This window comes from Salvia hispanica, chromosome 5 (assembly GCF_023119035.1).
Source record: "Salvia hispanica cultivar TCC Black 2014 chromosome 5, UniMelb_Shisp_WGS_1.0, whole genome shotgun sequence".
NCBI lineage: Eukaryota > Viridiplantae > Streptophyta > Magnoliopsida > Lamiales > Lamiaceae > Salvia > Salvia hispanica.
This window is the reverse complement of record NC_062969.1, coordinates 15,220,045-15,232,164: the sequence shown is the minus strand read 5'-3', so window position 1 is coordinate 15,232,164 and position 12,120 is coordinate 15,220,045. Positions and strand designations below refer to the sequence as shown.

Below are 12,120 nucleotides of genomic sequence, written 5' to 3'. Positions count from 1 at the left end.
AATTTAAGAACATAATTTGCATGATTGACATTTAAAACGAGTCAAATCTAGTCCTTAAAAACATGCAAAATTCATGTTTGTCAACTCCCCCAAACTTAATTATTTGTTTGTCCTCAAACAAAACAAGAGAAAAACTAATAAAGAAAACACGGATGCTAAGAACTAGACTTCATAGTTGCCTCAAAAATTGTAACAAGAAATAAAGAGTTTGACAAGAATACAAATCAAATCAAGCAAAGCTTATTAGTGCATTTTCATTACTAGCTCGTTGATCACCTTGAAGTACATGCGCTCACACGTGTTTAGAAGTGTGTTTATCACTCACTCTCAAGGTGTATATTGGAAAAGGTGTATGCTCTCATATCATGCAACATGCAAAGTTTACCATATGCTTGCTCAAAGTCTAATCCCTCCTCTACTTGATGTGATTAAAATCAAAAATCCGAAAGGTCTTTATATTGGGTTATAATGTAGGCTCTTTGGTAAGGTGAGGAAATATGGCTAAAAAGTGACTAAACCCAAACATAGCAAAAGTGATCAAGTTCTACTACATCAAACTTAGCACCCCACCAACAATTCGAATCTCAGTAAATTCTAGACTTTGTCTAAATTTCTTCTCACTTCCCAAATTCCTTTGAATTTTTTTTCTTTTCTCTTTATTTTTTTTTACATCCTTTTTTTTTTATGCACAACCGAATATCTCATTCAAACTACAGATGTCTATGCACTTTTTACAAGTAAGCACACTACTTTTCTCTCTACCTTATCTCTCCAACTCTTTTCACAAAATATAAACTAAATTCACCAAGAGTGCATGGATATTCCCCTTTATTTAGCTTCCAAAGAAAAAGGCTTTAAAGGCTCAAAGTGGCTAGCTAGGAAAAAAAAATGTAATGAGTAAGGTCAATAATTAGGATATAGAAAGTAGCTATGAAGGATGGCCTGACGTCCTCTTTTATCATTTAAACACTATGTAGATTTCGGCAGACCAGGAGCAAGTTCTAGAAACAAATACATGAATGCAGATAAATCACACAAGAAAGAAATTTACAGCTCAAGTCTCACAAGGTATAAGCATGATTCAAGGCAAACAAGCAATTCATTAATTGTGCACATTTTCACTAAACCTTCAAATCAATGCATCAAGTCAACTCAACCAACACATAAAAGAAACTTTTTATCATAGGCAACTCGGTCTGATGTTTCTAAACATGAATATTTCTAAGTTTTCTATGTTATGCTCATGACAAGATTCACCTCGGGTTTACTAAAATAAAAATAAAAAACTAACAAAAACAACTAAACTCACGGTCCACCATTTCATTCCCCCAAACTTATTGAAAACTACATTAAGAATAAGTTTGAAAAGTCGGTAGGGACGTGAGTAAACTAAAAATAAAAAAAAATAAGAAAAAAAATGATACCAATGTTGGGTTGCCTCCCAACAAGCGCTTGGTTAACGTCTTTAGCTTGACGTTCTTTGAAACTCAAAAGTTAGCCCCCATTCTCGGGACTTCCTTTGGGATGCCTTTTGTACCTACAATTTCGTAATGTGAGTATAGTATGAAGAAAATTGTAGTACAATGCGTAACATGTGGCAATCCCCCAAACTTTAATCATACCAAGGCATAAAATATGCAAATCAAATTATCTACCTTAACATGATCATTTTTCATCCTCCGTAATATTCTCTAACCCCCAATTAAATGCAAAAATTTTCAACAATAGACAAAGATCACGCAAAACAATTTAAGCTCTTAAAAACACAATTCATGCAAGAACAATAGCCTCGCAATGCTAAGAACATGAACTATATATATCAACAATCAAACCAAAGTGATATTCAATTTTCACCCACAAAGATCAAATATACTCAATCACACCAACAATAATTAATTCCAACAATCCAAAACATACAAATTCATCATTGCTCATCAAACTCTAACTCAAACTACCAATACATATCAACAACAAAGTCATTCAATGAAAGAATTCAAGTTCAAAGCTCAGAGATTAAAAGAGAACGTACCTGTGACGCCCCGGAATTTCGTTCCTTTCTTTCGAGATAAATCGGATTTATTAGCTTAATTAATTTCTTTTAGAAGATGTGTAATCGTACATTCCTCGCCGTATTCGACTTTGGAGTAATTTAAGTATCTTCGTTGGAGGAAATAAAATGCAAGGAAAATTTAAGTTTCAAGAATAAAAGTGGAGAAAATACTTTCATTAGAGAAATGCGGATACACCTTGAGGAATAAAATACATGGATAATGGAAATAGTACATGCCTTCAAGTGTGATAAAATCAACATGCACCTATTCTACACTATCTATCCACTTCTTTAATTCTCAAGTTTGGAAGCAAACTAAATTGAGGATAGAACCAAATGGGCTCAAGAGGAGCATCTTCTTTCTTTCCCTCCCATTCTTATTCTCGATTTTGCTCCCCTCCACAAGCTCCAAGAATGCCTCCATGTACCTACAAAGTTTACACCAAATTGGGGTTATAAATTTGCACACAAGTAAAGAGGGAGGGAAGCACAAGCTAAATAAGAGATGGAGCAAGTAGGTGAATAGTGCAGCTAGAAGAGCTACAAGATAGAGCATGAGGTAAGCCAATCTTGGTCACCATCTCTTCTAACATCAAAAGAGATTCAAGACAAAGAAGGCACAGGAGAAAGAGCTCCTACACAAGCCCAAAGTAGAAGATGAGTCAAACTCTCATCTCCCCGTCGATCAAGGCCGAGAAATCAGCCAAGAAGATCAGCCACAATCACCAAAACGGCAAGAATCTCACAATCATCAAGCTCGAAAGAGAAAGAACTAGCAACCCCAAAATAGGAGCCTTTGCCTCCAAGATTCCAATCACAAACAGCCAAGCAAAGTGGCTATATAAACCACCCAACGCCACTTCTCTCCCATACCGCTCAAGCACCCCAAAGTTTGAATATTTTTAAGAAGTATCGAAGGAGAGGCGGTGGCAGAGAGAAGGAGGTGGCAGCCAAGAATCAAGGATTCACCAAGTGAGGTAATTCCCTCAACACCCTTTGCATCATGTAGAGCTAGCTCAGTAGATAGCACAAGAACTTAGAATTTCTATAGGATTCTCACAACCAAGTATGGAACAATAGCAGAACCCTCAAGTTCTCAATACAGTAAGCTAAGTGCCCCAATTGAAAAATCAGAACTCTAATACAATAGCTAAAGACCAATTCCAGTAGCTACATTCCTTCTCATATCGCAAACCCCACTCAATGCAACTAAGACTTCCCACATCAAGTGATAAAGCAGTAATAACAATCTGCCCAAGAACATAAAGCTTTAAAAGACCAAGCTTTGAAAGGAGTAAGGGGGGAGGAGACTTAGCTTGAGAGTAAGGGGCTGTTCGGCGTCGAGCAAGCGTCGATGCGACCGAGGCAGCGTAGACAGCAGCCTTGCTCGACGAGGCTGACGGCGAAGAAATCGGCGGCGATGGAGGCTGGCGCGAAGGAGGCAATGTCTCCTCTCCACTGCTGGCTCGCCGAGAAGAGGAAGAACGCCTACCGGAGGAAGCGGGGGCGTCAGCCTCCGGTAAGTATCGCGGCTGCCTCGCGAAGGAGGCAGCAACGTACGGCGAAGAATGGTGGCGGGTCTGCTCGTCGAGCAGCCGGAGACGAAGTAAGACGCTTCGGTCATAGACACACCGGAGAAGACGAAGGGAGAAAGGCGACGCCCTTTCCCCAATCGGTGATTTCGTCGGGCGAGGAAAGTTTGTCGGGAGAAAGCTCGACGGAGAGAGGAAACTTGAAGGAGGGAACGGCGGAGGCGGATTCGCCGGAAGCGGCGACGAGTTGAGGAGAGAGCTCCGGCAACCGCCGGCGAGCCAATTTAGCGGCGGATAGTCGTGAGGAAGAAGAAGAAGACGCTGCGTCTCTACTCTTCAATTTAGGGATTTTGTTTTGGAACTAAGAGAGGAAAAGAGAATTGGTTGCAGGGGAAGGAAGAGAGAGCTCCGGCGACGCCGGAGATGGCGATTCGCCGGAGAGGTGGCGAGGAAGAAGGGCGTAAGGGCCGCTGCCTTGATACTCTGTGAAGAAGGGGTTTTGAGAATGAAGTGAAATTGGGATATTTTTTGAGAGAGAGGGAGATGTGTCGATGGGTGAGGGAGTATAATATGGGCTGCCCCATTTCTAAATTTTGAAGTGGCCACTCTACTTTTTTACTTGTTGGACCTTTGAATAATAAGAGGATTGGGCCCTAATAATTAAATCAAGCAATTGGGCCATCCTAAGCTAGTAGGGAGTGTTGGGCTCTAGCATTTAATTAGTAAATTGGGCCAAGGATTTAATTATGAGAAGTTGGAATTAAATTAAGGATATTTGAGTTGGAGCTCAAAAGCCGAGGAATAAATCTCCAAATAATTTATTTAGACTCCGGGAAAATAAAGAAGTAAAGTGGGAGACGCGAAAGCTGACCGGCGTTGCCCCGCGACGCCATGGGCGGCCTTAAGAAAAATCCGAGGAAAAGAATTTTAGAAGAGACTTTCCAAGAATTTCCTATTCTTGTAATTAAGGGCCGAGTATTTGTTTAGAGAAAATAGAATTTCTCCAAAGTTAATAAAGAGAATAAGTAAACTCTGCAGAGTAGTGAAGGTGAGGTAGGATTAAGAACAATCCTATAAGCCGAGACTGAGATATAGGTGCTATCCAATAGGATGCATGCATTCTTTCTAAAGAGAAATAATTCAAGGGATAAATTGCTCGAGGGCGAGTGAGGCCAAAGCGTGTAATTGAGTTGAGACATAAGCATATCAGGTGGGCTTTCTTTTAATATCCAGCACTATAGTGTGGATATAAAGCAAATATTTGTGAAATTATGAAAAATCATCTTTTCTCAAAATGAAGCAGTGATTGTTTTAAAGTTGTTGTCATGCCATAAAATGTTTGTTTTGAGGCCTATCTGTTGGGGTAATAGCCCGCGGGTTTTGGCGATGCCAGCCCGAGTTTAACGAATTCGGTTCCCAATAGGACCGCAAATCCTGTTCGGAATAACGTGCACGAGAGCCGTGAGCCATCAGCGGTTGGCCGGCGATGTGTCCGCTGAAGGTGGCCACCTTCACGGTACACGATTCTCAGATAAGGCGAGGATCCAAAAGAACTTAGACTGCAGTCGGACTTTTAAGATCACAAGAGAATTTAGTATGCTCGGGCCTTTTAAGAAAAACCCCCATGCGATACTGTACATGGATGACAACTATATATTGTATGTTTTGTTTTCGGCATGTGTCCATTGAGTACTCCTGTACTCAGCCCTGCATGTATTTATAAATGTGCAGGTTGAACGTCAAGAGGATGGAGAAATGATCGGAGTCGATGCTACTAAATAATCCAGTGGATCTTTTCACGATTCGTGTCTTCATACACGAAGTCGTCTAGTATGGACTTATTCCGCTGCTCTTTTGTGAAGTGAGACATCTTAGAATCTCACCTTCGAACTCTGATTTATTGATGAAATGTTTATTCTAGTTCTAAGACCATGTAATGGAACATTTGACTTCTATTCTATGATATGATCGACTTGGCCTTCGGGCATATTCACAAGTTCTTTCCCCTTTTCTTTCCCCATTTCTTTAATCCCCCCCATTAGTCGCGATTTACCCGCTTTCGCTATCCTTAGCAAAGTGCGGTCATGACAGAGTGGTATCAGAGCCACTCTGTTTCTTTCATGCTCTGAGATCCAAACTTCCTTCAGTCAAGATCAAGACTTGTTCACTAGATCATTCCAAGTAATCGACTCGATCATCTCCATGACGTTCAACCAAGTTGGAAGTAAAGAAGTGAAATTTTGAGATAACCGATGCAAGAGTGACCAGAGATAATCCCAGTCGAGAATGAAGGAACATAGTGTGAAAGTGAGTTTCCTAGAAGAATGTAGCTCAAAATGAGACTACAATGGATGAACTATAAATCCTATAATTGCTTTCCTAAGCAACAATTTTGAGACGATGCTAGACCAAGTTAGGCACGAAGGCGTGATCTGCGGTGACACGAGTTTTTGCGCCAGAAGAGCCAACGCCCAGTGCACGAGAGCACAAGAGGGGCAAATGTTGAAAAGGGAAATGAGGAACGATGCTATAAGGGAATAGCAGAAGATAGATCCTCACTGTGGCTATGCCACTTGATTAGATCCGAAAGAGAGTATCGATTCCATCACGTTTCGCGAGAACCTTTAGAAACGTTAGATTTGAGGTGTGAACTTAGTTTGTTGACGTTAGATCACACAGTATAGTGGCTCTAGTTGAGGACTCCTTTGACTTAGACCCTCATGCATCGCTCTTACGCTACGTTTTTCTTTGAGCACCTCCTTCTGACCTGTGACGTACCCTTTGTGTAGATGGAGGGACGTGATCCCACTAGACTCCCGTTGAGTATTTATGAGAGTTGCGCAGAGTATGCACTCCGCGAGTTCAGAGCTTATCGACCGTACATAGGAGAGAGCATAGTACCGATCGTGAGCAGGTTTTACCAGCTGTGGGAGAGGACCCACCAGTACGGCGGCGCTACGGAGCTCGATGGCATCCACCAGCTGATCTCCGTACTCCCCGAGGAGTGGGGGGCATGGGCCGAGTGGCTGTCCAGCAGCTATATCTATAGGAGGATCGACAACCAGGAGGAGGTGGAGGATTTTCGTGGCTTCGTGTCTTTTGTTTTCCTACATTCCGTACACTACCCAGAGGTTCCGCCTATTGCGGAAGGTGACTTACCGCCACCCTCACTTCAGTGGCGCTCGTCGACCCGTCCCGAGGACGGCACACGGGGAGTTCACGACCACGAGGCAGGGTTGTCCCGGTAGACTGTTACAGATCTACCCCCAGGTACCAGCCGAGAGCCAGGGATGCGCCGGCTAGATGGCGCAGGGTATGACCCCGAGGGGCGGGGCAAGGCCCCGATGATTGCGATGATTGCGATGGATGAGGAGGAGGACCTAGGGGAGCCATGGATGGACCGTGCGGTGGTAGCACGGGAGAGAGCCCCCGAGAGGGAGGGGCAGATGCTAGAGGTGCACATTCCACCACGGGCCCACGTCTGGGATGAGGACTTTCACGCCGGTCTGCGGCGACAGTCAGAGGAGTGGGAGGCTTGGCTGCAAGCCCTCCGTGTTGAGATGGACCTAGATGAGGCTCTGATCCCATTCCGATCGAGGACAGTGATGACGACTTCGAGGGGAGCTCGGGAGTGAGCTCGGAGGGATCAGACGATGAGCAGTAGAGAGGTTGTACCATTAGAAACGTCCTAGTATGATGTCGTTCTGATGTAGTTGCTCTTTTCTTTCTAGGACTTTCAGTAGATCACATTTTGTTAGCACATAAGACCCGGGATGTTAGGAGGGCAGTGGCTAAGTACTTTAGTGATGTTCCGCAGTATCGGGGCTTCACAATATGTACTTGGGTGTACGTTTTAGGATTCATCTTTTGTAAAAAGTCCTTCCGAGGCAGACTCTTTTATCCCTTGATGATGTACTGATCTGATGGTTTTTATGGAAAATTCATTATCTTGGAAAAGTTGTGTTCGCTTCTATGATTCAGTTGTTATGTTCTGCCCTCAAAATTTGGATAGTACTTAACGAGTAATTGCACGAACTATTAGGATGCCTCCAAGAAGAGCTGATGGGCCATGAGGCCGAGGACGTGGGAGAGGCCGAGGTCGAGGCCGAAGAGAACTCCCTATCTTGGAGGAAGAAGTTCAAGGAGATTGGTATGAATTGACACCACCCCCATCACCTGTTCCACCGCCTTCACCACCTCCACCACCACCCCAGCCACAGGACCGTTAGGTCAAAGAGATGTTTCTGAGACAGAATCCACCAGTGTTCAATGGGTTAGGAGACCCAACTGTTGCTGAAACTTGGATACGCGCACTGGAGCGCATATTCAACTTTCTGCACTGGACAAACCAAGAGCGTCTATCTTGCGTGACCTTTCAACTGATTGGACCTGCTGACTTCTGGTGGGAAGCAAGGAAGAAGACCATGACTCCGGAGCAACTCAGGGAGATGACTTGGGAGGAATTTAAAGCTGAGGTCTATGGCAAGTACATCCCTAAGAGCTACCGGAAGAAGAAGGAGGTAGAATTCTACCATCTGAAACAAGGACGGATGTCAGTGACTGATTATGATCGTATGTTCTGTGAGATGGCTCGGTACGCACCAGATCAGGTGGACACCGACCAAAAGATGGCCGAGAAATTCTGTACCGGTCTGAGGTACGAGATAAGGATGACTCTGGCCAGTCATGAAGGACTGTCCTACACTGAAGCTCTAGGACGAGCACTGGACATTGAGGCAACTATGCCGGGAGAGAAAACCGGGTCAGCTGTGAATCATGCTCCACCCCCAACTCAGTCCCAAGCATCCAGGGACAAGAGGAAATGGGAAGGACCGCAGGCCCAATCTGAGCCTAAGCGGGGAGGATATGGACCGAGCAAGCCACAAGGTGGCGGATATAAAACTACCCCTGGGTCATTCAAGGGGAATACCCCAAAGTCCCGCGAATGCCCCAAATGCAACATACTGCACAGCGGCATTTGCAAGTCAGGGACGGATGGTTGCTTCAACTGCGGGAAGACTGGGCACTTTGCCAAATACTGCCCAAGCAAGACTTCAGGGACGGGAGCAAAATCTCACCCGTCAGCTCAGCGCCCACAACTGCGCGCAATGAATGTTCAACCTGGAGCAAATCCACGACAGGCACCGAGGAATCAGCAGCAGAGGCCAAAACTCCCATCACAGGCTCGAGCTTATGCAATGAGGCAGAAGCAGCCAGAGGTGAACCAGGGAAACTTGGCGGGCATGGGTAAGCTCTTCGATACCCCTGTTATGCTTCTGTTTGATACTGGTGCTTCGCATTCGTTTATTTCTGCAAATTGCGTGACTACTTTGAAACTCACTACTAAGGAGTCAGAACATAGAATGGAAGTAGTTTCCCCAGTAGGAGGTCGTATAGAGATTTCTCGTACTTGCTCGAACTTAGAAATCACTCTGGGTGAACTTAAGATTGTAGCGAACAACTTGAGTGTTATGATCATGTGGGATGTGGACATAATACTAGGAATGGACTGGCTGGCTGAAAACCATGCCACGATCCTTTGCAAAGAGAGGCAAATTTCTTTTGGAAACCCCGAAGGTGAAGCTACCCGCTTTCACGGAATTTCTTTAGGAACGCGAAAATCTGTAATCTCGATGTTGCAAGCCAACAAGCTGATGGGGAAAGGATGCCCCGCATACCTTGTCTACTTGAACAAAGAGGAGAAAGACGAAAGGAAATTGGAAGAAGTCGACATCGCTCGCGAATTTCCGGATGTGTTTCCTGACACACTACCGGGTTTGCCGCCAGACAGGCAAGTGGAGTTCACTATAGATCTAGAACCAGGATCTGCTCCAGTATCAAAGGCACCATACCGAATGGCCCCAAAGGAACTAGATGAACTGAAGGTACAGCTGCAAGAACTCCTGGTCCTGGGATTCATCAGACCCAGCTTCTCGCCATGGGGAGCACCTGTACTGTTCGTCAAGAAGAAAGACGGGACCATGAGGATGTGTGTGGACTACCGAGAGCTTAACAAGCTGACTCTCAAGAACAAGTATCCCTTACCCAGGATCGACGATTTGTTTGACCAGCTCAAAGGAGCTAGCGTGTTCTCCAAGATGGATCTGAAATCGGGATACCACCAGCTGAAGATTAAACCAGCGGATGTGCCCAAGACGGCCTTCCGAACCAGATATGGTCACTATGAGTTTACGGTGGTGCCGTTTGGACTAACGAATGCACCGGCAGTGTTCATGGACCTGATGAACCGCGTTTTCCATCCTTACCTCGACAAGTTTGTCCTAGTCTTTATCGACGATGTGCTGATATACTCTAAGAATAGGAAGGAACATGAGGAGCATTTAAGGACTGCTCTAGAGACGCTTCGGGCGGAGGAGTTGTACGCCAAATTCAGCAAGTGCGAATTTTGGCTCAATGAGGTGAATTTTCTTGGACATATTGTGACAGCGGAAGGGATCCGAGTGGACCCTGCAAAAGTAGAGGCGGTACGAAATTGGAAAGTACCAACTACGCCCAACGAGATCCGAAGTTTCTTAGGACTGGCCGGCTACTATAGAAGATTCATTGAAGGATTCTCGAAGATTGCACGGCCGATGACTCAGCAACTCAAGAAGGGAACCAAGGTCTCATGGTCTCCTGAGTGCGAGGCAAGTTTTCAGCTGTTAAAGGAGAAATTGACCAGCGCACCCGTACTAGCAGTCCCAGAGCCAGGGACGGACTACGTTGTGTATACGGATGCCTCCAAGAGCGGACTTGGATGTGTGTTGATGCAGAATGGGAAGGTGATCGCTTATGCGTCACGGCAACTCAGGCCACATGAACTTAACTATCCAACACACGACCTAGAACTGGCGGCAGTGGTCCACGCCTTGAAGATTTGGAGACACCACCTATATGGAGTTAGGTGTGAAATTTTCACGGACCACAAGAGGAGATGACTGCGGCATAAATTACCTCCCAGGCAAGGCCAACGTTGTGGCAGACGCGTTGAGCCGGAAGACTCAGCACCAAGTGGCAGTCCTATTCACTCAGGAAGAGGAATTGCTGCGAGAATTCGACAGAATGAGTTTAGAAATGGTGCGAGCACTCGAAACTGTAGAAGGCATAGTTTTTACTCTAGTAGTTATTCTCGATTTAAGAGGCAGAATCATCGAGGCCCAGAGACGGGATGAAACTCTAGAGAAGTTGCGCCTAAAAGTGAGAACGGGCGAACAAAAGAACTACCAGGAGGAGGCAGATAACGCCCTCACATTCGAAGGGAGATTGTGTGTGCCGAACCAGGAAGAGCTCAGAAACGAGATAATGAGCGAGGCGCACGATACTCCATACACCGCCCACCCAGGGAGTACAAAGATGTATCAGGACTTGAAGAAGAAGTTCTGGTGGGACGGTATGAAGAGAGATATAGCATCTTTCGTTGAGAGGTGTCTTGCCTGTCAACAAGTGAAGGCACTACACCAGCGACCTTATGGAAAGTTGCAGGCGTTGGAAATTCCCGAGTGGAAATGGGAACATATAGCTATGGATTTCGTTACGGGATTGCCGAAAACTCAAAAAGGAAATACTGCAATCTGGGTGATAGTGGATCGTCTCACTAAGAGCGCCCATTTTGTACCAATACCTATCACATACGGGTTGGAGAAGCTAGCCCAGTTGTGTGTGAAGGAGATCATTCGCCTGCACGGCATACCGTTAGACAAAGATGCTAAATTCACGTCCAGATTTTGGAAGAGCCTACAGAAAGAGCTAGGGACGCAGCTGAATTTTAGCACAACTTTTCATCCACAGACCGACGGACAGTCGGAGAGAACGATTCAAACACTAGAGGACATGCTAAGGGCAGTAGTGCTCGATAGAGGGAGCAATTGGGAACAAGTATTGCCGCTAATAGAGTTTGCCTATAACAATAGCTACCAGGCAACGATTGATATGGCTCCGTACGAAGCTCTGTACGGAAGAAAGTGTAGATCACCCCTCTATTGGGACGAGGTTGGTGAAAGGAAGATTTTGGGCCCAGATGCGGACGAAGAGATGATAGAAGTTGTCAGAAACATCCGAGAGAGGATCAAAGAGGCTCAGGACAGACAGAAGTCCTATGCAGATCTTCGACGGACGGATTTGCAGTTTATTGTAGGAGATAAGGTTTTCTTGAATGTATCACCCTCGAAGGGGATCACCAGATTTGGAGTCAAGGGAAAACTCCGACCCCGCTACATAGGACCGTATGAGATTTTGGAAGTGGTCGGACTAGTAGCTTATCGATTGGCGCTACCGCCAAGCTTTGGAAACGTTCACAACGTGTTCCATGTATCTCAGCTTAGAAAATATGTGTTCGATCCGAAGCACGTGATCCACCAAGAAGAGATGATAATTAATCCGGATCTGAGCTATGAGGAAAAGCCAAAGAAAATTTTGGATAGAAAAGTGCAACAATTGAGGAATAAGGCGATCACTTCGGTGAAAGTACTGTGGGAACACCACGGGCAAGAAGAAGCCACGTGGGAGTTGGAGGATAAGATGAAGGAACGTTACCCCGAA

The 12,120-nt window shown here is 45.1% G+C and overlaps 1 long non-coding RNA gene across 1 annotated transcript; it reads right to left on the bottom strand.

The window, feature by feature from the left end:
* Positions 1-2,209: 2,209 nt before the first annotated feature.
* LOC125187111 lies at positions 2,210-3,359 on the bottom strand. The gene is made up of 2 exons (XR_007170565.1): positions 2,690-3,359; positions 2,210-2,478 (listed from the first exon to the last, which is right to left on the bottom strand). It is a non-coding gene; the product is annotated as an uncharacterized LOC125187111 (long non-coding RNA).
* Positions 3,360-12,120: the final 8,761 nt, after the last annotated feature.